This window comes from Aquarana catesbeiana, linkage group LG06 (assembly GCF_042186555.1).
Source record: "Aquarana catesbeiana isolate 2022-GZ linkage group LG06, ASM4218655v1, whole genome shotgun sequence".
Lineage (NCBI taxonomy): Eukaryota > Metazoa > Chordata > Amphibia > Anura > Ranidae > Aquarana > Aquarana catesbeiana.
The window spans coordinates 91,080,519-91,108,261 of NC_133329.1; the positions used below are offsets into that span (position 1 = coordinate 91,080,519).

Here is a 27,743-nt window from a genome sequence, read left to right on the forward strand (position 1 = left end):
CCTCATTATCCAATTTACAAGGAGCAGATAAAAGGTCCAGAGTTAATTTCAAGTGTGCTATTTGCATTTGGAATCTGTTGCTGTCAACTCTCAATATGAGTTCCAAAGAGCTGTCACTATCAGTGAAGCAAGCCATCATTAGGCTGAAAAAACAAACCCATCAGAGAGATAGCAAAAACATTAGGTGTGGCCAAATCAACTGTTTGGAACATCCTTAAAAAGAAAGAATGCACCGGTGAGCTCAGCAACACCAAAAGACACGGAAGACCACGGAAAACAACTGTGGTGGATGACCGAAGAATTCTTTCCCTGGTGAAGAAAACACTCTTCACAACAATTGGCCAGATCAAGAACACTCTCCAGGAGGTAGGTGTATGTGTGTCAAAGCCAACAATCAAGAGAAGACCTCACCAGAGTGAATACAGAGGGTTCACCACAAGATGTAAACCATTGGTGAGCTACAAAAACAGGAAGGCCAGATTAGAGTTTGCCAAACAACATCTAAAAAAGCCTTCACATTTCTGGAACAACATCCTATGGACAGATGAGACCAAGATCAACTTGTACCAGAGTGATGGGAAGAGAAGAGTATGGAGAAGGGAAGGAACAGCTCATGATCCAAAGCATACCACCTCATCAGTGAAGCATGGTGGTGGTAGTGTCATGGCGTGGGCATGTATCGCTGCCAATGGAACTGGTTCTCTTGTATTTATTGATGATGTGACTGCTATAAAAAGCAGCAGGATGAATTCTGAAGTGTTTCGGGCAATATTATCTGCCCATATTCAGCAAAATGTTTCAGAACTCATTGGACGGCGCTTCACAGTGCAGATGGACAATGACCCGAAGCCTACTGTGAAAGCAACCAAAGGGTTTTTAAAGGGAAAGAAGTGGAATGTTATGCAATGGTCAATTCAATCACCTGACCTGAATCCGATTGAGCATGCATTTCACTTGCTGAAGACAAAACTGAAGGGAAAATTCCCCAAGAACAAGCAGGAACTTAAGACAGTTGCAGTAGAGGCCTGGCAGAGCATCACCAGGGATGAAACCCAGCGTCTGGTGATGTCTATGCGTTCCAAACTTCAGGCTGTAATTGACTGCAAAGGATTTGCAACCAAGTATTAAAAAGTGAAAGTTTCATGGATGATTGTTAATCTGTCCCATTACTTTTGGTCCCTTAAAAAGTGTGAGGCACATATACAAACTGTTGTAATTCCTACACCGTTCACCTGATTTGGATGTAAATACCCTCAAATTAAAGCTGAAAGTCTGCAGTTAAAGCACATCTTGTTCATTTCATTTCAAATCCATTATGTTGGTGTATAGAGCCAAAAAGATTTGAACTGTGCCGATGTCCCAATATTTATGGACCTGACTGTATATATATATATATATATATATATATATATATATATATATATATATATACTGTATATATATATATATATATATATATATATATATATAATACTGTATATATATCAGGTCTGTTTCTTTCTTTCTGTTTTGGTTATGGTAGTCGGATTTTCCTGTGTATTTTCTTTTCAGATCAGATTTTCAGGCAGATATTAAAGCAAATAAAAATGAATAAAATGTGGCTAATTCTACATTTTTCGTGTTTAGTAGTATTTGTTGCTTGTTAGAAGTGGACATAACAAACCTCCCATTAGCTTAGTTCATCTCAGCTACTAGAATTCTGAAAATGACATCCTTTTGGTAGCTGCAATTACGTTAATTACAACCAATTAGTCAATCTCTCCGTATTTTAATGGTGGGTCATTAAAGTTAATAGTTGGTATAATATTAGTCTATGTCAGCAAAATCCAAGACAAATGTAGGCTTCCTCAAGGCCATGGTAATTACACATTTTATCCTGCCTTGTAATTTCCCCCCTAATGTCCAATTTATTAATTAGGCCCTTGTATTCAGCTGGTAGAACGGTTCGCCTTCTAATTTTAAGATCCATGACGCCAGTATTGTGGAGAGGAGGAATGCGGAAGCAGAGAGTATAGGAAAGCTGTCCAAACATATATATATCATATGCATAACTACCACCATCTTGTAATCAAAACTTTGGTTACTTAGATCTCCAGCCAGGGACCCCTCACCATCTTCTGGACTATCCCCCAGTAATCTAAAAAAATAGTTCAAATATTCTTCTGAATCTAGTATTCTAGATTTTGAGGGGAATTGACTTTAAATTGGTTCATTTTATCATTGTGATTTTATATATGTTTTGTAATTTTTTCTAAATAAATTTATATTTTTGTAACCTTTGTGTTGTTGTGCCTAAAAAGTCCAAGCTCTCTTTATCAAATTTCTTCTAATCTCAATGGGACGCGGCACCTTATATCTATGTAGTGTCCACAGTACCCCTCTGCGTTGATACAATAACCTTTTTTCAATGACTTTAAATCCCAACTCTGGGAATTAAAACAAAATAATCCTTGCAGTGCCCCCTCCCCAGAACCGTGATGGTCAATATTCTCATTAAGGGGTGAAGAATAAGGTGTAATACGTACCTTACTCTATTGTTCTTGTAGGCCCCGGTGCTCGCCTCCTCTCTGGTTTGTGTGCAGTCCCTACCTTAGTCTATTGTTCTTGTAGGCTCCGGTGTTCACCTCCTCTCTGGTTTGTGTGCAGTCCCTCACCATCTTCAATTACAATGCTGGGCTATTGGCCCTGCATTGTACTTAAGGAAGTCATCTTGCAGCCACTGGCCAGAGTGTTTTAGAGAAGAAGCTTTGAAGGATTGGTCACACAGTGTAAAGGAAGCCTGAGGGAGACATAGTAAGGGATGAAGAATAAGGTGTAATACGTACCTTACTCTATTGTTCTTGTAGGCTCCAGTGCTCGCCTCCTCTCAGGTTTGTGTGCAATCCCTCACCATCTTCATTTACAATGCTAGGCTATTGGCCCTGCATTGTACTTAAGAATGTCATCTTCCTGCCACTGGCCGGAGTGTTTTAGAGAAGGAGCTTTGAAGGACTGGTCACACAGCGTAAAGGAAGCCTGTGGAGAAGTAAGGTAAGTATTATACTTCAAAATTCTTCCCCTAGGGGGTCCCACTGCAAGGGTAGTGTTATTGTAATTCTTGGAGTTGGGCTTTACAAACAAAGGGGTTCATTTACTAAAGGCAAATCCGCTGTGCACTATAGGTGCACTGCAAGTGCTGCCGCTGTAAATCTGAGGGGTTATGCAAGGAAAATAGAAAACAGCATTTATGCTTGCACATGATTAGATGATAGAAATCAGCAGAGCTTCCCGCATTCCAGGTCTTCCCTTCAGATCTACAGTGACTGCACTTCCAAGTGCACTTGCAGTGCACCGTTGATTTGTCTTTAGTAAATCAACCCCATTGTTTTGAATAGAGTATGGAAGAGTAATAGGGCGTACACACGGTCGGACTTTGTTCGGACATTCCGACAACAAAATCCTAGGATTTTTTCCGACGGATGTTGGCTTAAACTTGTCTTGCATACACACGGTCACACAAAGTTGTCGGAAAATCCGATCGTTCTAAACGCAGTGACGTAAAACACGTACGTCGGGACTATAAACGGGGCAGTGGCCAATAGCTTTCATCTCTTTATTTATTCTGAGCATGCGTGGCACTTTGTGCGTCGGATTTGTGTACACACGATCGGAATTTCCGACAATGAATTTTGTCGGAAAATTTTATCTCCTGCTCTCCAACTTTGTGTGTCGGAAAATCCGATGGAAAATGTCCGATGGAGCCCACACACGGTCGGAATTTCCGACAACACGCTCCGATCGGACATTTTGCATCGGAAAATCTGACTGTGTGTACGGGGCATAAAGCTGGCCATACGTGAATGATTTTTGGTTTTTCATTCTCGAAAGAAAATACCTTGATTTCCCCATTATCAAAGAGAAGAAAGGGCGCTGCTCACCAACCCAGTACATTTGTATGTAAATTAATGTGGCCAGCGCCGCTCCAGCCACACCCCCTGACATGTTTCGCCCACCCCTGGGACCAAGCCCTGGTGAGCAGAGCGGAACATGTCAGGGGGACGTAGCTGGAGTGACCCTGGCTGAGGCCACATTCATCCACAAATTAGTGAGAGGCACCCTTTCTTTTCTTTGATAATGCTCTTACACCTTTGAATGTGCACTGATGCCAGCTCCCTTTACTGCAACCGGTGGGAAGATCTCTGTCTCAGCTTAGGATGGCACTGCAAGTTTCACATGGATCTATTTCCCAATCCACACAATCAATATGGATAGGGGAATCCCTCCCACTGTGCTATTGTTTTCTGACAGCGGTGAGGCTTCCTGGTCGCTAGAATATACTGATCAGCACCCCCAGCTATAGCCGGGGGTGCTGATCCAGAGAGAATTTTCCAGCAGGCTGGTTGTACACAAATGGATTCATAGATCGACTTCTGAACAACCAGCCTGTCTGTATTTGGATTGAAATTCATCCGTCACTGCTGAACTAGATGAATTTTAATCCACGTATGGCTGACTTTAGAGCCCTCGGTTTTTCCATTGGGGAGAGAGGAAGGAAGGAAGGAAGGAAGGAAGGAAGGAAGGAAGGAAGGAAGGAAGGAAGGAAGGAAGGAAGGAAGGAAGGAAGGAAGGAAGGAAGGAAGGAAGGAAGGAAGGAAGGAAGGATAATGTGACTATGGGTTTTAGGTGAGAATTTGGACCATGACGATTTATTTTTAATTACTGGGTGTTTAGCTGTAGGAATGGTGTGGTGTACAGTTTATTGGTTGAGTCTATCCAACTTAAAATGGAAGTAAACCCTTTTTTTATCTTGTACCTACAGATAAGCCTATAATAAGGCTTACCCCCAGGTACAGTGAATATCTCCTAAACCTGCATGGTGAAGGAGATATTTACACTGCATGCAGCCAGTGACATCACTGGCACATGTGCTCTGAAGGGACAGCATACCCATGCTGTCCTTTCAGAGCTCCGTGCCACGGTCCGTGACTCCCGCGTGCCAATCAGACGGTTGGAGGACGCGAACCAAGAAGTAAGGGCTTAGTTCTAAGGTAAGTATTTCATAATGTGCTAGTATATGATGCATACTAGCACATTAGGCCACTGTCTTACAGGGTTAAAAAAAATGCAGTTTACTACCGTTTTAAAGCTGAAGTCTGGTATCTGGCCCTAAATAAGAAAGAAAGAAAGAAAGAAAGAAAGAAAGAAAGAAAGAAAGAAAGAAAGAAAGAAAGAAAGAAAGAAAGAAAGAAAGAGAAAATTTCTCAATGGAGACACCAGGTCCCCATACTGTATATGATAGATGGATAAATAGACAGACAGATAGATAAATAGTTAGATAAATGTAATAATAGATACATGTGATATCCAAGTTTATAATTTAAACATAACTTGGCTTCATTTATAACCCACAAAATCATATTGGCATTTGAAGACTGCCAAAATGTTAAGTCATCCCAGTTCTTGCAGTGATCCTGGTCTGCTGGTTATGTAGCATCTGAAATCAGGAGTCTCTGTCCATCCCAACCCTGGTCTATGGCTCAAATCTCAATTTTTCTAAAGTCTCATGAGACTTCAAAGGTGGGCAGGGCACCAAAACAAAGATTCTCTTGATACTTTAACTTTGGCAGCTTTATTATGAAAATTTAAAAGGTAAAGCAAGGAAGGTATAAATGGAGATTGTGATAGATAGGGTTTATGAAAATGCTAAACATTTGGGGTCTTTATTTCCCTGTCCTTGTAGACTTACTGATAAGGGAATGAAACCACCTGACATTCTGACACCCTAGGTTCAGACCTATGTTGACATCTCTACAGGTCCAGTCCTTGGATTGCAGGGAATGCAAGTATATTATTTGAATGTTTGACATCTGAAAATTCAGGTAACATTAATGCCAGCAAACCTGTCATTCCAAGATCTCCTATCGACAAGAAGACAAGAGCGCCACGGCATTATCAGGCTTAAAAGCTTTTCTGGAAGACATTCAAAAACTGTGGACAAGGCAAGACTAAACATTACAACATGAAGTTTGAGATCCTGCTTGTCCTTTCATCCCCTGGGAGATGCCGCTAAACTTCAAGAAGGACGAAGAATCAAAGCCCAACTCAGGGAAATCGACAAAATCTACCCTTGTAGTGGGACCCCCTGCACTGCTATGGTGCAATGCTCATTAGGTCTAGGGGGATCTGAAGGGGCTTCATGACTTACCTTACACCCTGCTCTGGCAGGCTCCAGCGCACTGGATTTTTTCGACTGCAACAAAAAGTAGGTGTGGCTTGCTCAAAGTGGGTAAGGCTCTCAAGAAGTGGTTAAATCAGTCTGACTTTGATATAATCAGCACAGTAAAATAAAGCCAGGCTTTCATTAACATTTATAATTAACAACATTTCTTCTTCACATAACTTCCCTCTCCCCTCTTGCGAAGGTGAACATTTTATTCTGTGAATTATCCTGTCAACAACACTAAAGTTGCATTTTGGGTACAAAGCATAGCAAAAATATTTAAAACAAAATAATTTTTGCAACTCTATAAAATGAACGAACTATAAGAAAGCAAAAGAAAAAGTCAGTAAATTAGCCTGTCAATGACAGAAATAAAAGTTTTTTCTGATATAAAGCATAGTGAATATATTTACAAAATAAAATAATTTTTTGCAATGCTAAAAAAAGTATGAATAATTTATAAGGAAACATTAAAAACAGAAAAAATATTTAAATGGAGGGTGATGTTAGTAAGGCTTAATTAGGGTTAATAAGTTGAATTGAAATGTTTTTTTTCTAGCACTACAAAAATGAATGAATAATTTATAAGAAAACAAAAAAGCAAAAATACAAAAGGGGACGATGGTGTTTATAAGGCTGAAGTTAAATTGGGACTTTTATTTAATTTTTTTTTTTAATTTTTACATTTTCTAGTTTGCTGGAAATGATGTTATGTGCAGATCAATAAGAAAACAAAAAACGTAATGGCAGGAAGGTGTTACAGTCATGGCCAAAAATATTGGCACTCCTGCATTTCTTTCAGATAATGCACCAGAAAATTGTTGCAATTACAAATGTTTAGGCATTCTCATGTTTATTTATCTTTTTTGTATTGGTATGACACAAAAAAGTGGAAAAGCAAAAAGCCAAATCTGACACATTCCAGGCAAAACTCCAAAATGGACTGGACAAAATTATTGGCACCTTCTCAATAATGTAAGAAATAATTGCATTCCAAGTTTGTGATGCTGCTGTAATTTGTAATCAAAATCACCTGTATCCGGTAACACGTGCTGACAATATAGAAATCACACCGGCAACCAGTTAAAATGGTGAAAAATTCATTCAACCTTTCTGTTGTTTGTCTCTGTGTGCCAAACGAAGAATGGAGAAGAGAAAGAGCAGCAAAGAATTGTCTTGAGGATTTGAGATAAAAAAATGTGGAAAAGCATGGACAATCTCAAGGTAAAAAGTCCATCTCCGGAGATCCTAATGTTCCTGTGTCCACTGGGCGCATCATTGTGAAAAAGTTTACAGCCCATGGCACTGTAGCTAATCTCCCTGGATGTGGACGAAAGAGAAAAATTGATCAAAGATTGCAACAAAGGATTGTTCGAATGGTGGATAAAGAACCTTGACCACTTTCCAGACAAATTCAAGCTGACGTTTAGTCACAGGGTACAACTGTGTCAGCTCGAACTATACGTCTCTATCTGAATGAAAAGGGATAGTATGGTAGGAGACCCAGGAAGACCCCACTGCTACACAGAAACATAAAAAAGCCAGATTTAGAGTTTGCCAAAACTTAACTGAGGAAGATAAAATCCTTTTGGGAGTATGTGCTGTGGACAGACGAAACAAAATTTACAGCTTTTTGGTAAAGCCTGTCAGTCTAGTGTTTTCAGAAAAAAATGAGGCCTTCAAAGAAAAGAATACAGTCCCTACGGTAAAACATGGTAGAGGTTCACTGATGTTTTGGGGTTGCTTTGCTGCTGCAGGCACTGAATGTCTTGACCGTGTGCATGGCATTATGAAATCTGAAGACTACCAAAGAATTCTGGGGTGCAGTGTAGGGCCCAGTGTCAGAAAGTTGGGTCTCTGTCAGAGGTCATGAGTCTTACAGCAGGACAATGACCTAAAGCACACGTCAAAAAGCACCCATAAATGGTTTAAGACAAAGTGCTGGAGAGTACTGAACTGGCCAGCAATGAGTCCACATCTAAATCTCATAGAGCACCTGTGGAGACATCTCAAAACAGCAGTTGGGAGAAGGAACCATTCCAATCTGAGAGACCTGGAGCAGTTGGTTAAAGAAGAGTGGTCCAAAATTCCAGTAAAGAGGTGTAAGAAACTCATTGATGTTTACAGGAAGCGATTGATTTCAGTTTTTTTTTCCAAGGCGTGTGCTACCAACTATTAAATTGAGGGTGCCAATAATTTTGTCCAGTCCATTTTTTTGGAGTTTTGCGTGGAATGTGTCAGATTTGGCTTTTTGTTTCTCACTTTTTTGTGTCATACCAATACAAACAAAAGAAATAAACATGAGAATGCTCAAACATTTGTAATTGCAACACTTTTGGGTGAAGTGATGCATTATCTGCCAGAAATGCAGGGGTGCCAATATATTTGGCCATGACTGTAGTTAGGCCTCATACACACTTCACAATTTGGAATTGCAGCAGAATCACCACAATTCTGCCTGTGATTATTTGCACAACAATCACTGCAAAACACGACATGTGTTTGGGTGGCATTCATTTTAAATGGCACCCCAAACACAGCGGTTTTGCCACGATTGTCGCTTGACTGAATCCCACGGCAAAGCACGGCTTCAAATATTGAATGAAGCTTGTCACCCAAAAAGGAGCAGGAGCTTATTTTGGACAGCAAACACGCATAGGGCAGCCCATTTTTACTTTGAAAATCGTGAAGGGGAACGCTTATTCCTGCTATACGTAGCATGAACAGAGCCTAATGCCCTGTACACACGATCGGACTTTCCAACGGGAAATGTTGGAAAATCCGACCGTGTGTATGCTCCATCGGACAATTGTTGTCGGACTTGGCTAGCATGTTTTCAAATTTTCCACGAACAAATGTCTGTTGTCGGATTTTCCGATCGTGTGTACACAAGTCCGTTGGACAAAAGTTCAAAGTACAAACACGCATGCTCGGAAGCAGAAGCGGTCGGTCTTGTAAACTAGCGTTTGTAATGGAGAATTAACATTTGTGACACGGCAAATTATGAAATCTCCAAATGCAGTGCACAATTCTCTTCTTCTTTAATGGGATAATAATGAAGCTGCTTTGCTGGTGATACTGATGGAGTTATTGCAAAGGAATTTTCAAAGGCTTTTTTTTACTAGTGATATCAAGAATAATATTATTATGGTTTGTCTTTTTTTTTTTTATTTGTGTAAGTTACCACAACACCATTATCCCGTAGTTTTTAAGATCAAAGATACAACTATATTGGTGTCCCTTGTCAATTTTACATTGTTTTTTTTTAAATGTAACTGCCTACTCCCAAACTGTCATTTGAAGTAAAACACATAGCCAAGTATTATTCGCCACAATTTTTTTTATTGTGCATTAAAAAAAAAAAAAATTGACATGCTATCTGCCCATAGAACTTAACCAAAAAGTGCATTCTATGCATCCAAAAATATAGAAAATATACCAAATCAAATCATTATTATTCAACCAAAAAAATAATGTCAAAGCAATAACTCCAATGCCAATAATAAATAACAAGTTATCTCCTCCGATTCTGCAACATGTCTGGTTGACGAACGGCCATTCGGAAACGAACTGAAAAGCACAAAATGAAAAGCGCAAACTGAAAATCGCTAAATGAAAAACACGAAAAGAAAAGCGCGAATCAACACTCACCAAACTTCTACTAACACAAAATTAGCAGAAGGAGCCCAAAGGGTGGCGTAAAAGAGCTGAAAAACCATGTAGTATATCTAGTACGTCACTACGTTCGGAATTGTTGGCCAACATTAGTGTGACCGTGTGTATGCAAGACAAGTTTGAGCCAACACCCTTCGGACAAAATTCCACGGTTTTGTTGGCGGAAAGTCCAATCGTGTGTACGAGGCATAAGGGTTTAATAAGTTAAACTGGAATAACTTTTATATACATTATATTTTTTTCCATTTGCTGGTTTGCTTGAGCTGATTTTATGTTCAGATCAAAAGGCATGTGTACACACTAAACAAAGTACATTGTAACCACATTGTTATTTACTTAATGTAATTATGAACGGAATGCAAATATTGATTGCAAGCTTCATTCACACAGGAGCAGCTGACAGCACTCCTGAAACACAGCACAGTGATCAGGGTTAGTCCAGTAAGCTAAGCAGAATGGCCAGACTATACGCCCTGTATAGCAGTTTAACAGCGGTTATTGAGAAACAGACCGCCAGATTCAAAATCAAATGAGCAGCAACCCTAGCTGTCCTTCTTTATTAAAAATTTAAAAAAAAAAAACAGAATTATAACATTATGAGTTACTATGAGAAACAACTACAATTTCCACAGAAGCTCCTTTCCTGAATAAGTCTTGCTTAGAGCTTTATGAAATTAGGTCTCAGTTAGTGTTACACCACAGAGATGGAAGCTGTATTATCATGTACCATCTGTCCCTTTTTCAAGCAGGCAAGATTTTTAGAAAGACGCAAAAAACAAATGGTTTGGCCAAATATGGGCATATTTTGCTTTTTTTTATGTTATTTTTGTAGTTTTTTAATATTATATTTAACCCATAACATACACAATATTACCAAAAGTTTGTGTACACCAAACACCTGTAATTTATGACCTTGCTGGACATTCCATTTCAAAACTATGGCCATTAATGTAGAGTTGTCCTCCAACTGTGTGACTATAAGCAGCCTCCACTCTTCTGGGAAGGCTTTCCACAAGATTTTGGAGTGTGAATGGGGAATTAGTGCCCATTCAGAAAAAAAAGAGTATTTTTGAGGTCAGGTTCTGATGTTGGATGTGAAGACCTGGCTCATAATCAGTGTTCAAATTAAACTCAAAGGTTTTCAGTAGAGTTGACGTCAGGGCTCTGTACATGCTTAAGGGGCTCCACGCTAGGCTTGGCTTCCTCCATAACGTAGCTTAACTTTCTAACACGGGGACCTTGTTTTGATCCCTTTTACTTATTTTCCATCTTGATGGGAGTTCCTTCAGGGGTTTGTCTGCTGTGCGTCTCCCTGCCTGTCCCACCACCCACATCCTTATATATTTTAACGTTCCAGTCAGGGAGACTGACATGGGGGACTTCCATTCTTTTCTCCTCCATACCTTATACTTACCTTCCCTAATGTCCCTTCTCTCACTTCCTCTCTTTCCGCTTCAAATTGGAATAATTTATCCAAGAACGCAATGACCTTAGGCCCTGTAATTCAACGCTTAGTATTTTTAGGGATTCTTATATTCCCTTCATTGTTATTTATATCTCGGTTTATACTTGTAATGTTATATGTATGCTTCTGTCCTACTTTTAATACATAACACAACATCCGCTATCCAGACATCCCAAGTCTCCCACGAGGTGTGAGAGTCTCCCACATTTCGGTTGCGGCTCCCTGACACCCGTAAGTGCCACGCGATATCCCGGCTGCAGGGCCGATCCGGGGAGAGACGCTCTGACAATTCCTCCCTCCCCCCTGCTGCTCGCACAGCCAGACAGGAGAGAGAGCTGCTTCTACTCCTCCTCCTCCCGCCCTCTCCTCCTGTATCTGCCCCACCCACACTCCCAGACAGTGTGTTCTGCCTAACAGACGGGGATTTGTGGGTATGAAGCCCAGCACAAGCCCTGCAGCCTGATCCATCCATCCATGCAGTCTCTCTTGTCTCATAGTGAGTACTCTGATGTAAGGGGGCATCCTTCCTTCCTTCCGCCCCCTCCTGCTCTCCCCTGTACTGTGCCCACTTACCCTCCCTCTTTTCTGTGCCCTCCTGCTCCCTGTACTGTGCCCACTTACCCTCCCCCTGAGCTGTGCCCACTTACGCCCCCCCTGTGCTGTACCCTCCTGCCCCCTGTACTGTGCCAACTTACCCTCCCCTTGTGCTGTGCCCTCCTGCTCCCCTTGTACTGTACCCCCTGCCCCCTGTACTGTGTCCACTTACCCTCCCCTTGTGCTGTGCCCTCCTGCATCATACATTGACACAGACCTACCTGCAGATACAGACTGGGATGGGGGGGTAGAGGAGGGACTGTGGATAGGGACAAGGCTAGGGGTCTCTCTCATTTCCCCCCTCTCTCTGTCAGCCCTCCTCTCTCTCTCATATCCCCCTATCTTTCATTCTCTTCTCTCTGAGCGCCCCTCTGAGTCCACCACCCTCTCTCTGAGCCCCTCTCTCTCTCTCTCTCTCTCAGCTTCCCATCTCTCAGCCCCACTTCTCTCTCTTGCCCCCCCCCCCCCACCTGTTTCAAGCAGAAACACTGCACATACTGACTCCTACCACCATGACCACTTCAAATCACTGAAGTGGTCATGGTGGTTAGAGTGTTCCTTTAAGATCTGTCAGAAGTAGTAAACTTCTGTATACTGATTCCATTTCATTTATCAATCATCCTCTAGTTGTGTTAAAAGAGTTGGCCACCTCCCTGAAATTCGTTTTTGCAGGTTGGAATGTCTGCACTATCATATACGCTTTGATAAATACCACCTGGACTACGATCTAATGTGCAAGGTTGATAATTTTACCTTTTTTGTATGTATTAAAAAGCATTTAATTAAATAAGTTATATTTAAAAAATGGGACCGTCCTTAAAGGATCACTAAAAATATATATATATATTTTTTAGATAACCATCATGTTATACTTACCTCCACTGTGCAGCTCGTTTTGCACAGAGTGGCCCCGAACCTGGTCTTCTGGGGTACCTTGGTGGCTGTCTCGGCTCCCCCCCAAGGAATCAACACCTTCATGTGAGCTCCCTCGCATGGTGTTGAGTGCTTGCGGGTGCGCTCCCGTGATACAGCCAGCGGCCATAGCCGCTCACTGTATCACTCGGCCCTGCCCCCCGGCGCGCCGCGTCATTGAAAGTAATTGACAGCAGCGCAAGCCAATGGCTGCGCTGCTGTCAATCCATCCACTGTAACCAATCAATGGCCAGGCTGAGCGGCGAAGAGGATGTCAGGGGCGAGCACGGGACTTTCGAGGGGTCAGGTAAGTAAAACGGGGGGCTGGGGGGGCCGGTATTGTCAGATGTTTTTTCACCTTAATGCATAGAATGCATTAAGGTGAAAAAACTTTTACCTTTGCAACACCTTTAAAGGGCCCTATGCACAGTAATGCTGGAACAGAAAAGTGATCGCCTCAAAACTGTTACCACAAGTTTGTGTAGCCAAATGCTAGGTTACAGCAATATGGAGAAGGAGACATTGCCTTTTATTCTTCTCTCCCTCTACTGAGATACTGATGTTATGCTGCACTATTCTCCTCCGGCCAGCAGGGGGAGAGCTAAAGCCAAGCAAACCCAAAGACTTCTATGCAGAGTGCTGATAATCCTGGGAGTTGCAATTTGAGATGGCAGCCATATAATGGGACAAGTAGACTTCTTACACTACAGACCCCAATAGGCCTGTTACTGGCACTGCTTGCAGGGGCTGAGCCACTGAGATCAGGACATCAAATGTACCCAGTCCATACCACACCCATACAGTACTGCACTCTATAACGCTTTTATTGCAAACCTAGACTGCACCTATATCAACCCTATACAGCATTATAGCAAGCTTTTACTGCACCTGAACCATATCTACCTTGCACTCGTGCCGGGACTGTACCTTTACTGTACCTATACTGTATGCAGGTTAACTGTCGTTAAGTGTACCAACATATTTAACCTCACCTTCACGACCGCGCTATAGCCAAATAATGGCTACAGCTCAGTCGCACATTGCCGGGAGGGCATCATATGGTATTCTCCCATGATTGTGCTGCTCTCATGTCCCCTGCAGCGCGCATCCACAGGCATCTGTGATCGCTGTGTCCTTGAGACACAGCTAATTATAGATCATGGTAAGAGCCAATCACAGAGGCTCTTTACCACATTATCAGCTGTGTCCAATCGCAGCTAAACAGGAATTTCTGGTTATGGGCATTCCTCTCTTTATGCTGACAGCGCATGAGGAGAGGAGAGCCAATAACTGGCAAATCCACACAAGGGACATCTACACTGATATTCAGGGCACTGATCAGTGCCCACCAGTGCTGCCAACCAGTGCCGCTAATCAGTGCCCACCAGTGCTGCCAACCAGTGACAATTAGTGCCGCCAATCAGTGACCATCAGTGCTGCCTGTCAGTGTCTATCATTGCTGCCCATCAGTGCCACCTATCAGTGCCCATCAGTGCCACCTCAACAGTGCCCATCAGTGCAGCTTATCAGTGCTCATCAGTGCAGCCTCATTAGCACACATCAGTGAAGGAAAAAAAATACTTATTCACAAAATTTTATAACAGAAACTAAGAAAAACTTTTCTATGTTTTCCAAATTTTCGGTCTTTTTTCGTATGTTTAGTAAAAAAAAAAATAGTGGCGATTAAATACCACCAAAAAAAGCTCTATCTGTCTCAAAAAAATGATACAAATTTTGTTTGGGTACAGTGTTGCAAATGTCATTCAAAGTGTGACAGCACTGAAAGCTGAAAATTGGCCTGGGCAGGAAGGGGGTAAAAGTACCCAGTAGGCAAGTGGTTAAAGAGTCCCAACAATAGCCGGCAGAAGAACAATCCCCTCCCATATTAATTATTCTGCAATCCCCCATTCTGCTGCCCCCTCTGCTACCATCCTATTTTCTTTCAGATAGTGCATACAAAGTCGGTCTAGGACTAGCATCAGCACCATAAAGGCGGTAGAGTAAACTTTACTACTGCTTACTGCTGCACTTGATTTGGCTTTCCTACTGTTTATGTGATCTGAATGCCAAATATCATCCCTACAATTAATCACTTTGTATGCTAAATTGTGTTATCACCATTGTTAATCTATTTTATGCTTACCTAGTTACCAACCATATTGGGTGACAACATATCAAGTTTACTACCTTTACTACCGCATTTGCTGCCTGTTTTCTTTGATATCGCATTATGACTGGGTACTAAGTATTACTTCCAGTGAATTCCTCTGATATTAAATGTTTGCACAGTTATCCTGGTGTATCATAGGGGCTGAGATTCTTGAAAAGGTTGGGGAAAAGCACAATTTTCTGGAATGTTGTATGCTGTAGCATTAACGGTACTCTTCAGTAGAAACACCTGAACTTATTCATTTGGAGTGGTGTCCACAAATCTTCAGCCATATTTCTTTCTACCATACAGTGTTTCTTTAATATGGTTATCCTTGTTTTTGTTGATGTTACTGTTTTAGTAGTTGTTAGGGCTTTTTTTAGACAATAGGTGCAGGTACTCCCCCTTTATTGAGTCACACCTTGGCCCCTACCCACCTCTAAGCACCGTCCCTTGGTTCCACCCCCTACCCACCTCTGAGCACCATCCCTTGGTTCCAACCCCTACCCACCTCTGAGCACCATCCCTTGGAACCACCCCCTACCCACCTCTGAGCACCATCCCTTGGTTCCACCCCCTACCAACCTCAGAGCACCATCCCTTGGTTCCACCCCCTACCCACCTCTGAGCACCGTCCCTTGGTTCCACCCCCTACCCACCTCTGAGCACCGTCCCTTGGTTCCACCCCCTACCAACCTCAGAGCACCATCCCTTGGTTCCACCCCCTACCCACCTCTGAGAACCGTCCCTTGGTTCCACCCCCTACCCACCTCTGAGCACCGTCCCTTGGTTCCACCCCCCACCCACCTCTGAGCACCGTCCCTTGGTTCCACCCCCTACCCACCTCTAAGCACCTTCCCTTGGTTCTACCACCTACCCACCTCTGAGCACCATCCCTTAGTTCCACCCCCTACCTAGAGAATACAGAACCAAGCATCATTTTTGAAGCTAAGTAGTTTGTATTGAATTTACTAATGAAAGGTAGTAAAATATGTCCCCTGCAGGCAGCAACAATAGACCCCCCAGCAACAATAGATCTCCCCAGCAACAATAGATCCACCCGAGCACCTATAGATTCCCACAGCAACAATAGACCCACCCAGCTATAATACTGTAGCTCTCCCCAGCAACAATAGACCCCCTACAGCAACAATAGACCCACCAGCAACATTAGATCCATTCAGTAACAATAAATTTCCCCAGCAACAATAGACAACAATACAACAATAGATCCTTCCTAGCAACAATAGATTCCCCTTAGCAAAGTACCCCCAGCAACAATAGACCCATCCCAGAAACAATAGATCTCCCAGTATCCAGCATCAATAGACGCTCCAGCAGCCAGCAACAATAGACACCCCCCCCCCACACAACAGTAGATCTCTCCCACAGTTGACCCCCCCCCCCCGCCCAGAAACAATAGATCTCCCCCACCATCAGCAACAGATCTCCCCAGCAACGATAGAGCCCCCAGCAGCAAGCATTAATAGACCCTCCAGCAAACCTCCAGCATCCCTTGGCATAATATACATTCAGTGCTGGAGGTGCTGAAAAAAAAGCCCTGGTTGTTGCTATGCTATTATATTTTAGCCCAAAAAACTCAAAATAATTGTATGTAACTTTTCTTGCATATTTATCTTTTATTTCAGTTATGTTTCATGCAAGAACCACCCCAAGCTTCTTCATTATAAAAAAGGATTTTCTTTCATAAGTCATAAAATCCTAACCAAATATGGATTGTATATCAGGGTGTGGGATGCGCCGAATATAAAAAGAATACATTACTCAGCTTTTTTTGTCCGAAATTAGGCCTTTTGTACCTCTGGGCCAAAGTCAGAGTCTATTACCACGGCAACTGACGTTTCCTCTCTGCGATGATGCCTGCAGTGCAATGTGGCCTTCTCAGGGGTATCACAGAACACGGCCGGCAGAATACGCTCACAGACAGCCTCACCTCTCACAGATTATTTTACCTTTAATCTGTTTTCCCATGATACTCTGCTAGGAAATGCAGAAAGACGAGTAAAACAAACATGTAAATAGAAAACTTAGCTTTTTTCTTTCCGGAGGGACAGGCATTTCGCATAGTGATGATAGGACCTGCTTTCCTGCAATGCTGATTTTTTTCTTACTTTTTACACATACATACAGTATCTCACAAAAGTAAGTACACCCCTCACATTTTTGTAAATATTTAATCATATCTTTTCATGTGACAACACTGAAGAAATGACACTTTGCTACAATGTAAAGTAGTGAGTGTACAGCTTGTATAACAGCGTACATTTACTGTCCCCTCAAAATAACTCAACACACAGCCAATAATGTCCAAACCACTGGCAACAAAAGTGAGTACACCCCTAAGTGAAAATGTCCAAATTGGGTCCAAAGTGTCAATATTTTGTGTGGCCACCATTATTTTCCAGCACTGCCTTAACCCTCTTGGGCATGGAGTTCACCAGAGCTTCACAGGTTCCCACTGAAGTCCTCTTCCACTCCTCCATGATGACATCACGGAGCTGGTGAATGTTAAAGACCTTGCGCTCCTCCACCTTCCATTTGAGGATGCCCCACAGATGCTCAATAGGGTTTAGGTCTGGAGACATGCTTGGCCAGTCCATCACCTTTACCCTCAGCTTCTTTAGCAAGGCAGTTGTCGTCTCGAAGGTGTGTTTGGGGTCGTTATCATGTTGGAATACTGCCCTGTGGGCCAGTCTCCAAAGAGAGGGGATCATGCTCTGCTTTAGTATGTCACAGTACATGTTTGCATTCATGGTTCCCTCAATGAACTGTAGCTCCAGACCATGACACTCCCACCACCATGCTTGACTGTAGACAAGACACACTTGTACTCCTCACCTCACACATGCTTGACACCATCTGAACCAAAAAAGTTTATCTTGGTCTTATTAGACCACAGGACATGGTTCCAGTAATTAATTTCCTTAGTCTGCTTGTCTTCAGCAAACTTTTTGCAGGCTTTCTTGTGCATCATCTTTAGAAGAGGCTTTCTTCTGGGACAACAGCCATGCAGACCAATTTGATGCAGTGTGCTGCGTATGGTCTGAGCACTGACAGACTGACCCTCCACCCCTTCAACCTCTGTAGCAATGCTGGCAGCACTCATACATCTATTTCCCAAAGACAACCTCTGGATATGACGCTGAGCATGTGCACTTAACTTCTTTGGACTATGGCGAGGCCTCTTCTGAGTGGAACCTGTCCTGTTAAACCGCTGTATGGTCTTGGCCACCGTGCTGCAGCTTAGTTTCAGGGTCTTGGGAATCTTCTTATAGCCTAGGCCATCTTTCTTTATTTCATATCCTCAGAGAGTTCTTTGCCATGAGGTGCCATGTTGAACTTCCAGTGACCAGTATGAGAGAGTAAGAGCGATAACACCAAATTTAACACACCTGCTCCCCATTCACACCTAAGACCTTGTAACACTAATGAGTCACATGACACTGGGGAGGGAAAATGGCTAATTGGGCCCAATTTGGACATTTTCACTTAGGGGTGTACTCACTTTTGTTGCCAGCGGTTTAGACATTAATGGCTGTGTGTTGAGTTATTTTGAGGAGACAGCAAATTGACACTGTTATACAAGCTGTACACTCACTACTTTACATTGTAGCAAAGTGTCATTTCTTCAGTGTTGTCACATGAAAAGATATATTAAAATATTTACAAAAATAAGTACTCACTTTTGTGAGATACTGTAAGTTGGAGTCAAGTTTTCCATAGTACAGAGAGTACATTGAAGGAATATAAAACACTTAAAAGCATATAATTATACAGTATATGCCCTACCAAGAAGGATTCATGGATAATTTAGTGACAAAATCAACAGTGATTTTGATAAAATTGGTTTTGCCGCTATTAGGAAACTCTCACTTTTATCAATGAACTGCTTTGATGAAATTTGTATGAATAAAATCTACTTTTTGTGTTTTTTTTTTTTTTTTAGGGTAGTTCAGTGTATTTCACATATTGTTTGTATTTTTGTTTCTTTTTTTATTATTATTTGATTGTCATTTGTGTACTGCTTTAAAAATGTATTTTAATTCATTTCTGTTTTTTCTGTTTGTGAAGATAGTAAAAGATAGTTACTTTCAAGATAGTAAAAAAGATCTTCTCTACGCTCAGGTTCTATTCAAGTCCATTGGCCCAATAAAAACTGGCAAAAAAATCACTTTGATTTCACTTTCCATCAAAAAGCCCTGAGACTGCTTGGATGTGATGTCAGCAACCCCAGTAGACTTAGAGCCATCACCCAAGTGACACATAATGGTGATGTAGAGAGGAGTGGAGGAGCTGGGCCAACACAGAGATTAGTGAGATTGTGAGGGAATTGACTCTTCCTGGAGTAGTCACATTTTCTAGCAAGTTTAAAGGCATATTGCAAGCAAATGAAAACATTGTGCTTTTAGCTTCAATTTTTCACATTGGTGACGGGGTCACTTTCAGAAAAGGAAATTCCATAGGACACCACTGTCTCCATTTTATGAATGGTCCACAAAATGCAGGCCGTGGTACGGAGTCACCTTGGGATATCCACACTTCGTCATAGATGGGCTCCCTATAGGTAATTTTAAACTTGCTCTTTCTCTGAAAAGGGATCTGTGGTGGATCACTTGCGGCTAAGCACTCAATATCAGGCATTCAGGAGGCAATCCTGCAGCCTTCTGAATTCCTGTTTTTTTTGTTTTGTTTTTATTTCTTTGCATTTTTTGCTGAATGGCAATTTTGCATATTTTTTGGGACTAATTCACTTCAACTGCAAGCCAAGCAGCCCTATTGACTTGCAAGCTGCAGAGTGTTTTCAACTTGTTTCCAAGCAACCTTGCTTCTTCTTCAGCCTTCTTCAGAGGCTGAAGAAGAAGCAAGGTTGCTTTGAAACGAGTTCCAGCTCCAGCATTTTCCTACTACATAAGGTGGCTTCACACCCTGGGCCCTGTGTTCCATCCATGGATTTGGGTGTCCAGTGACAGCAGTTCCCTGCTTCCAATCCACCTCTGCTCCCTTGCTGGTGGCCAAGGCAAGGCACCCTGGTTGCGTGTCTGATCTCTGTCCTAGAGGCCACCTTGACTGTCATGCTGAGCTCTATTTTATCTTTGTGAGTGCTTTTTTATATTTTCTATTAAAATTACACATTACGTGCTACACTATGGTTGTTGCGCTTCTTTTCCGCTCCCAACTTTATGTCACCACCTGTCAAACTCCTCTGAAAAGCGATCTGAGCGTGGATCGCTGGTAAAAGGAGCAGCGGTCCTTGCTGCTAGTATGAATTAGCCATTAGTGTTATAAAGTTACACAAGTAACAAGGCTACAATCTACTAAAGAGCTCTTGCAAGCTGCAGGAACGTGATTGGTTACACATGTGGTCTCATTGATCAGTACATTGTGTGACTATGATGTCTTGGACCTAAAGACATTATCAGAGCATCCAAAAAATGAGAACCAGGATTTAATTTTATTCCTAGGACCTGCTTTAACAAATACAAGCCTATTGTGTATTTTATCCATAGTCCCTCTTCTAGAACGGGAAAACTTGCTTCTCCAGGCTTTGTCGGTCTCCTAAAAGGAAGGTTTTGGCACAAACAGATATTGAGGTTAATTTCATCCGAATTAGGAAGTACAAGACAACGGTGATACTATTGTTGCTCCTTTAGCTCAACTTCTGCCAGATCTGATTAGACAAAAAGGTTTTTATGTGACTCCTTTCCTGCTATCACTGGGGATTCTCCAATTTGGGTTGAGATTCTGCTTATCTGCAGTGATTTTATATGCAAATAAAAATCCATAACATTGTTTTACCAATTCCATAATAGGGTGTATTGTTTGTCCTTCTTGTTTTTAGGATTAATTGGGGGAATTTGGACGGCTGACATTATAGAACGTCCATTGTTTAGATGAGTCCTCGCATGTCAACAGGGGCCACCTTACTTCCCTAAAATGGGAGAAGCTATGGGATCAGCATACATGAACTCACTTCTCTAGTCAAATTAGTCATGTTGGGGAAGAAGTTATTCTTGTACCCTGGAACATAAAAGTTATAGATTATTAAAGATTATTAAAGAATTACTTTCACTTTGCCCATGCATTGGGGAAGTGACCCCCAATATGTTCACTTTACATGCTCTCCCTCACACCGCCTTGCTACTCTGCAGTGGGTGCAAAAATCAGGTGTGTCGACGTTGGTCACTTCAAATGTTCAAATCTGGGCCCCCTGTTTTAGGAACACCCCTCTTTTGCTGAGGTCAGCCTACCAGGGCCATTGTACTTTGCTGCTGTCTGATTGATCTATTGATTATTTGAATCCCGTGCCTTGTTTCTACTTGATCCATAGCTGGCCAGTAACTTTCCTTACCTAAAGTTTCAGGATACAATATGTAAAACGGTAACTGGCACTCCTGACAAAGACATAAATGGATGGCCACTTTGACCTAAGAATTCTCCTGGGAAGAAACCTGCTTAATTACTCTAAATTGCTTCAGTCCTGTGCAACCAAAACCCAAACCATGGCCACCAGTGGTCCAAAATATGATAGGGTGTTCTTGCATGTACCACCAAATATATTGTCTGCCCCGGCACCATAACTCTAACATTCATCTTCTCACTGTTTTGTGCCAGAGTGACAAACGGCACCAAGCTAATGGGCCACACCTCAAATAACTGTGCTTACAACATCACCCAGCCGTGACTTTGTGGAGGCATACATGATATGGTTGGCAAAGGAGATACTGCCAGTCACACTGCCATAGGAGTCAAAACAGATACAAATTAGATAGGGCACCTTTATTGACCACCAGTGAAAGTCTTATCCCATCAGTGTCCCAAGTCCCTTTACAAATATTCTGGAATATGGCTTCTATGGATTGCATTAAGCGGAAATAATAGTATATTGAAAGGAGAACTTAAAGGATATCTAAACCTAAGTAAAAACATATTGCAGTTTACAGTTCTTAGATGTGGTGGCTGCGTTCGTTTTTCTTTTTTTTTAGTTTAAGAACATTTTCAGGAAGTAAAGAAAATACCTGTTCTTATACAAGGAAAATATCCTTCTTATTTCTTGTGATCTACTCTGAAGATTATCTACCTTCTTAGTTCTTACCATCTGCTGTAAACTACCTATTGCAATGGAGAAGAAAAAATAAGGACATGTTTGTAGCTCATATCACAGGTCACAACCATGGCTTCCTCCATAGATACATTGGAGGGGTGATGTAGCCCCTATTATACCCTATGTAATGGAGAAGAAAACATGAGGACATGTTGGTAATCCTTATTAAGGGCGTAACCTAGGGTCGCAACCATGGCTCCCTCCATAGATGCAATAGAGGGGTGATATAGCCCCTATTGCCCCACATGTAATGGAGGTGGAAGATAAGGGCATGTTTGCAATCCATTTAAGGAAGCAACCTATGTTCACAACCATACTCCCTCCATAGATTCGGTGGAAGAGTGACATAGCCAAATAGGGACATGAAGTGTATTTTTCACAGGATTACCGGGTGAAAATAAGGCAAAAAAAGTTTAAAAAAAAAAAGACTAATGCAGCTACCGTATCAAGGACTGGTAAGCATCAATATATACATTTTTTTGTTTTGGGTTTAGATATGCTTTATCCGGGTGCAGCTTATTAACATAGTTGGTTCCTGATTGTCATACCCTATTAACTAGGAGAGAAACTAAGCTGAGCAGACTTTCAGTAAGCTTGTATGAAGATGTCAGGAGCCAATTATGAATTCATTACTAAACAGTGATCTAAGACCAGCTGGCTTACATCCTGATAAAGCACAGTGTCTGGCCACAGATAGAGCTGTGAATGAGCTGGTTCTCAGTGACACCATCCCTTACGGGAATCTTTCCTATGATAACCCCCAGGGTGGAAGGTGCAGCTCATCTGCATGGGGTCTAATCAGGCAGGATGCTGTGATGTCACTCAGCAGCCCACTTATGCCATCTTAATAAAAGAAGAAGAGCTGGGAAGTGTCACGTGGCAACTCCAGCATTCATCATGACATCACTGGAGCCAGCAAGGATGGAAGTTTTTTGTCTCTGGAGTTGACCTTTTGTTGCTATGCAGGTGTGGATTATAAAAGCCTGTGCAGGATTCCCACACATCGCTGAGCCAATGTTCTCAGCTGATCCGCAAAGAATCTGCCAAGAGGCGAACATTGAAATACACATGTATACAGCATTCAAATGTATTCTGCTGCAGTGCAGGTGGATGGGATGAATCCAACAAGTGTTCATAGGAGACCAGGGCACTGGGAATACTTTTCTTCTGGGAAATGTGTCGCTGCTAAGTCACATTTAAAGTAGATGTAAACTTCATCACTAAAAACTTGTATAAGCTTTAAAGCATGCTTAAATTGGTCCAGGTTGTACTGGTGTAAGTGCATGTAGTGTTTACCCCCTGAAGTATGGGTCCTCTAGTTCAGGATGACAATGACCCTTCTGGCAAAGCCACACTTTCTGACACACCAATGCCCCGTACACACGATCAGACATTCCAACAACAAAATCCATGTTTTTTTTCCGACGGATGTTGGCTCAAACTTGTCTTGCATACACACAGTCACACAAATCTTGTCGGAAATTCCGAACGTCAAGAACGCGGTGACGTACAACACGTACGACGAGTTACGACAACAGATTTTGTTGTCGGAAAATTTGAGATCCAGTTTTCAAATTTAGTGTGACGGAAATTCCATTGAAAATGTCCGATGAAGCCTACACACGGTCGAAATTTCCGACAACAAGCCCCCATAGAACATTTTCCGTCGGAAAGTCCGACCGTGTATACGGTGCATAAAGCCAAAGAAGGTGGATTTATTCGAGCTACACACCCAATGAGGCAACAACAAAAAACAGTAACAGTCAGTGAATTGTATTGAAATCGTACTGTCTGCCCCCCAACTGTAAAGCACTGCACAAACTGTTGACGCTATATAAATCCTGTATACAGGGCCGGGACAAGGGGTGGGCAAATGGGGCAGCTAAATGTGTGATAAAAGTGCTGCGCCTACTCTAAATCGTGAGCAGCCAACACAACAATCAAACTAATTGTGAAGTAATAATATAAACAAAATGTGTAGCGCTAATCGAGATAAGTACACTAGAAATAATCCAAATGTAAATCTATGTGTACAAAGTGCCTAAGACATAATGGTGACACTCAAAACAAAAGTATATATAATGAAACATATGTCAATGAATATCTATGCGACTGTATGGACAATTACAGTCGCAGAAATTACTGTGACGTGTAAACCAAATATTCACTAGAGTAATGTGTAAGAATCAATGTGAATAATACTTATGACAAGAATATGTCTACAAATTACAGTGGAAGTCACATCATCAGTGAAAAAACAAATGAAGTGAGGGAACTCAGGATCAACTCACTGTGAATGAGTAATCTTAAAAATCACCGTGTGTAAAAAAAGGGCAGATATGGGTGAACAAATGTTAGTATGAACAACACATGCCTGATGTGTCAAGATAATATATGTTATAAACACAAAAAAGTGATATCATGTGGACATAACATTTGGCATCTCGAGTCCATGTAAATATACAAGGTGAGGGTTCATAGAGGTGAAACTATTATACTGTTGGTATTCCAAATCTTTTGTGCTCCTCAGGGAACTCTAGAGGTGAGCTGACATACAGAATGATGTCTTCACATCAAAAGACTTTAGGAGGTAAGGAAAGATGAGGTACTCTTACCAGAAGTGGTGGACTCATAGGCCATCAGCGGTGAGTCAAATGTGCTTGTACCGCCAAGAGGTGAGAGTAGGTCTGATCCCAATTGATGGGATGTTCTTGGCAGGAGGGGAGCCTGGAGCCTTACTCGCCAGCGGAGGAGGTGTGCTAAGCCTGGACATCAAGCTATCTTTATTTGCTGTCCTACTCAGAAGTATAGCAAGCTTTAGTCATCATCCAAGATCCGCTCAATCCAGGACAGTTCCCATGGTGTAAAAGAAAAAAGAGAGCCTCCACCAATCCAACAAGGATAAGCGATTTATTGAAATAAATACGTTTGCCAACATCCAATAAAAAAATCTAGGCAGTAAAAATTCGGTTCAATTGAACTAAAAAAGCGCAGTAAAGAAGGTGGCTGGGATAACAAGTCGACCCTACGCGTTTCATCCTCGTAGCCTTCTGCTGGGGTATGTGCCAACCTGCCACCACTGCGCTTATATAGAAATACAGTGATAAAAAACCATTACACACCTGATCCGACTATGTACAGCCTGACTTCCGGGTTCGCCCTGGGCGCAGCATGTATTGTAGGGATGGGGACGCTGAAAGTTCCTTCTTCTAAAAAGGTGACAGGAGTAATGACAGCGGCATCACTACTTCTGTCAACCCAGCGCTGGAAAGGGCCAGGAGAGGTGGAGAGAGACAGGAGGAGGTGCAGGCTGTGCTTTCTCTCCCCGTCCTCCTCCTCATAAGCTCACACATAATAAAGGATGGGGGCGCAATTTAGCATTTTTGCCCTGGGCACTGGATGATCTTGTTCCTGCACGGCCTAAATAATAATAATAATAATAGTCACAAAGTAAAACAAATTTGTACAATAGAACAAAGACAATGGGAAGACCAAGTATTTTGGGACCCAATTTCCTCTGGGTGCCTGAATTCCAAATCCAAGGGGGTCCTAACTAAAAGCAACTAAAAAAGGGACCCAGAAGCAAGTAGAGATCACTGAAGTAGCAGTGTCTACCTCAGCGATTTTCATTTTCCAGGGCCATCAGCCAATTATGGCATGTAAATACCGTATTTATTGGCGTATAAATAGCACCAGCATATAACACACAACCCAAGTTTAGGAGGGAAGTTTAAGGAAAAAAACTTTTAGGGGGGAAGTTTAAGGAAAAGAACTTACATTTTAAATGCCCATCAATGCAGCCTTATCAGTGTCCATCTGCAGCCTTGCCCGTCATTGCAGAATGCTCAGTGTCCATCTGCAGCCTTGCCCAAAATTGTAGCATGATCATTTTTAAATGTTACCGCCGCCGAGATAGAAAGAGTCGGATGTCCTGTGTACTCGACTCCTCTCAGCTCCTCTCGCAGTCCCGCCCAGTCCCGCCCCTTGGCCGGCTCCTATGATGAACACAACACCGGTCCAATGGCGGGACATAAATGCTAGGAGGCGGGACTGGGCGTGACTGCGAGCGGAGCCGAGCGGAGCTGAGTACACAGTGCACGCTCGTTCCCTCCTTCCCCTCCGAGGCAGCTGTTCAGCGTATAACGTATAAGGGGAAAAAGTGTGTGTTATACGCCGATAAATATGGTAGTTCCATTAGTCCATGCTAGACCAATATAACTACAGTATGTATAAAATATTCATACCCAGAATTATTCATTAACCTCCCTGGTGGTATGATTATTTCAGATTTTAGGTGCTGAAAGCGGTACAATTATTTTGATGGAAATTTGGCGTTTTATATTGTAGGCCTGTAATTCTTAACAATAACACACTTAAATCTGTCCAAACAAGAGTCTAGTAGATATCCCGGGTATGATGAAGTCTGAAACACAAAAACATAAATTATAATATAATAAATAAATATAAATAAGTACAAAAAATAATAATATAATAATAATAAAATAAATTTCCCCATGATTCACTATCGCTCAATTCTGCAAGTGTTCTAATTTACTATCGCTGTTTTCTAGCTAGTCTAGAGCCACTTTTGACGTACAGGGACACTTTTTGGTTGCTATGGACAATTTCCAGTTTCCAGGCAGAAAGAACAGTATATATAATATAAAACTGCATGCAGGGCATGGGCCAAAGCACTAGGGACAAAAGGGATGTGAAATAATTTCATACAGTACTGTCAGCTGTAAGACGACAGTACTGTATGTGTTATGGTTTTTACATTTTTTTTAATTCGCCGCCAGGCTCGTCCCCCTGTGCGTCGCGACGCTCGCAGGGAACAGAGCCTGGTACGGAGAGGCTTCCGAGGAGACAGAGCCCGCAGACACTGCGGGGGACATCGCAGGATCCTGGGGACAAGGTAAGTAATGCCGCACCAGGATCCTGCAATACAATCCCGAGTGTGGCTCGAGGTTACCGCTAATGGGACTGAAATTTAACCCCAAGCCACACTTGGGAAAACCGTCAGGGAGGCTATGGCCCCATTTACGCATACAATTTTTCTAGCATGATTCACACATGTTTCCGTGTTTCACACATGGGGCAGCCCATTCACTTGAACTGCTTGACACCCAAATGTGCTTCATGTATCTTGCCACGTGATTTGTATTCTATCGATAGCCGAAACAGTAAAATAACAAACAATGGTTTCACTGGGGATCAATCCCAGGATCTTCTGCATGTAAAGCACACATGATAACCACTACACTATGAAACCAACTTGACTAGTCTCCCAGCTAGTACAAACACTGGTGGAGAGGTTTAACACAGAGATGCAGAGAGTGTGCAAGGATGTGCATGCTGCTAAGGGAACAATATGGTGGGGAACTGTCTTTGTTACAATTAAAAAAAAATCCAAATCTAATGAAGCACAAGTGCTTTCCTTTTGCATTCATTCCTAGTTCCTTGATCAACTGGAATCTTGGTCTTGGTGAGTTTTTTGGTATGACAGTGTATTTCTCAGAGGTACGCATTTTTATCTAGACCAGGGTTTCTCAACCATCCAAAACTTGCTAGATGTTCCTTGAGAAATTAGCAATTTATGCCTTTCAGATAGTTCCCACTAACACCA

At 42.1% G+C, this 27,743-nt stretch overlaps 1 long non-coding RNA gene and 1 other non-coding gene across 2 annotated transcripts in view; both read right to left on the bottom strand.

Annotated features, from left to right (window-relative positions):
* Window positions 1–6,258, bottom strand: part of LOC141147654 (uncharacterized) — a 73,982-nt gene extending 67,724 nt beyond the window's left edge. The window contains exons 1-2 of the long non-coding RNA XR_012245081.1: window positions 6,185–6,258; window positions 2,826–3,015 (exon numbers count right to left, since the gene is read on the bottom strand). This is a non-coding gene — a long non-coding RNA (uncharacterized lncRNA). The remainder of the gene's footprint in view (window positions 1–2,825; window positions 3,016–6,184) is intronic.
* A 21,058-nt stretch (window positions 6,259–27,316) lies between these two features.
* On the bottom strand, window positions 27,317–27,389 carry TRNAV-UAC (transfer RNA valine (anticodon UAC)). The gene has a single exon. It is a non-coding gene; the product is annotated as a tRNA-Val (tRNA).
* Between the last annotated feature and the right edge of the window lie 354 nt (window positions 27,390–27,743).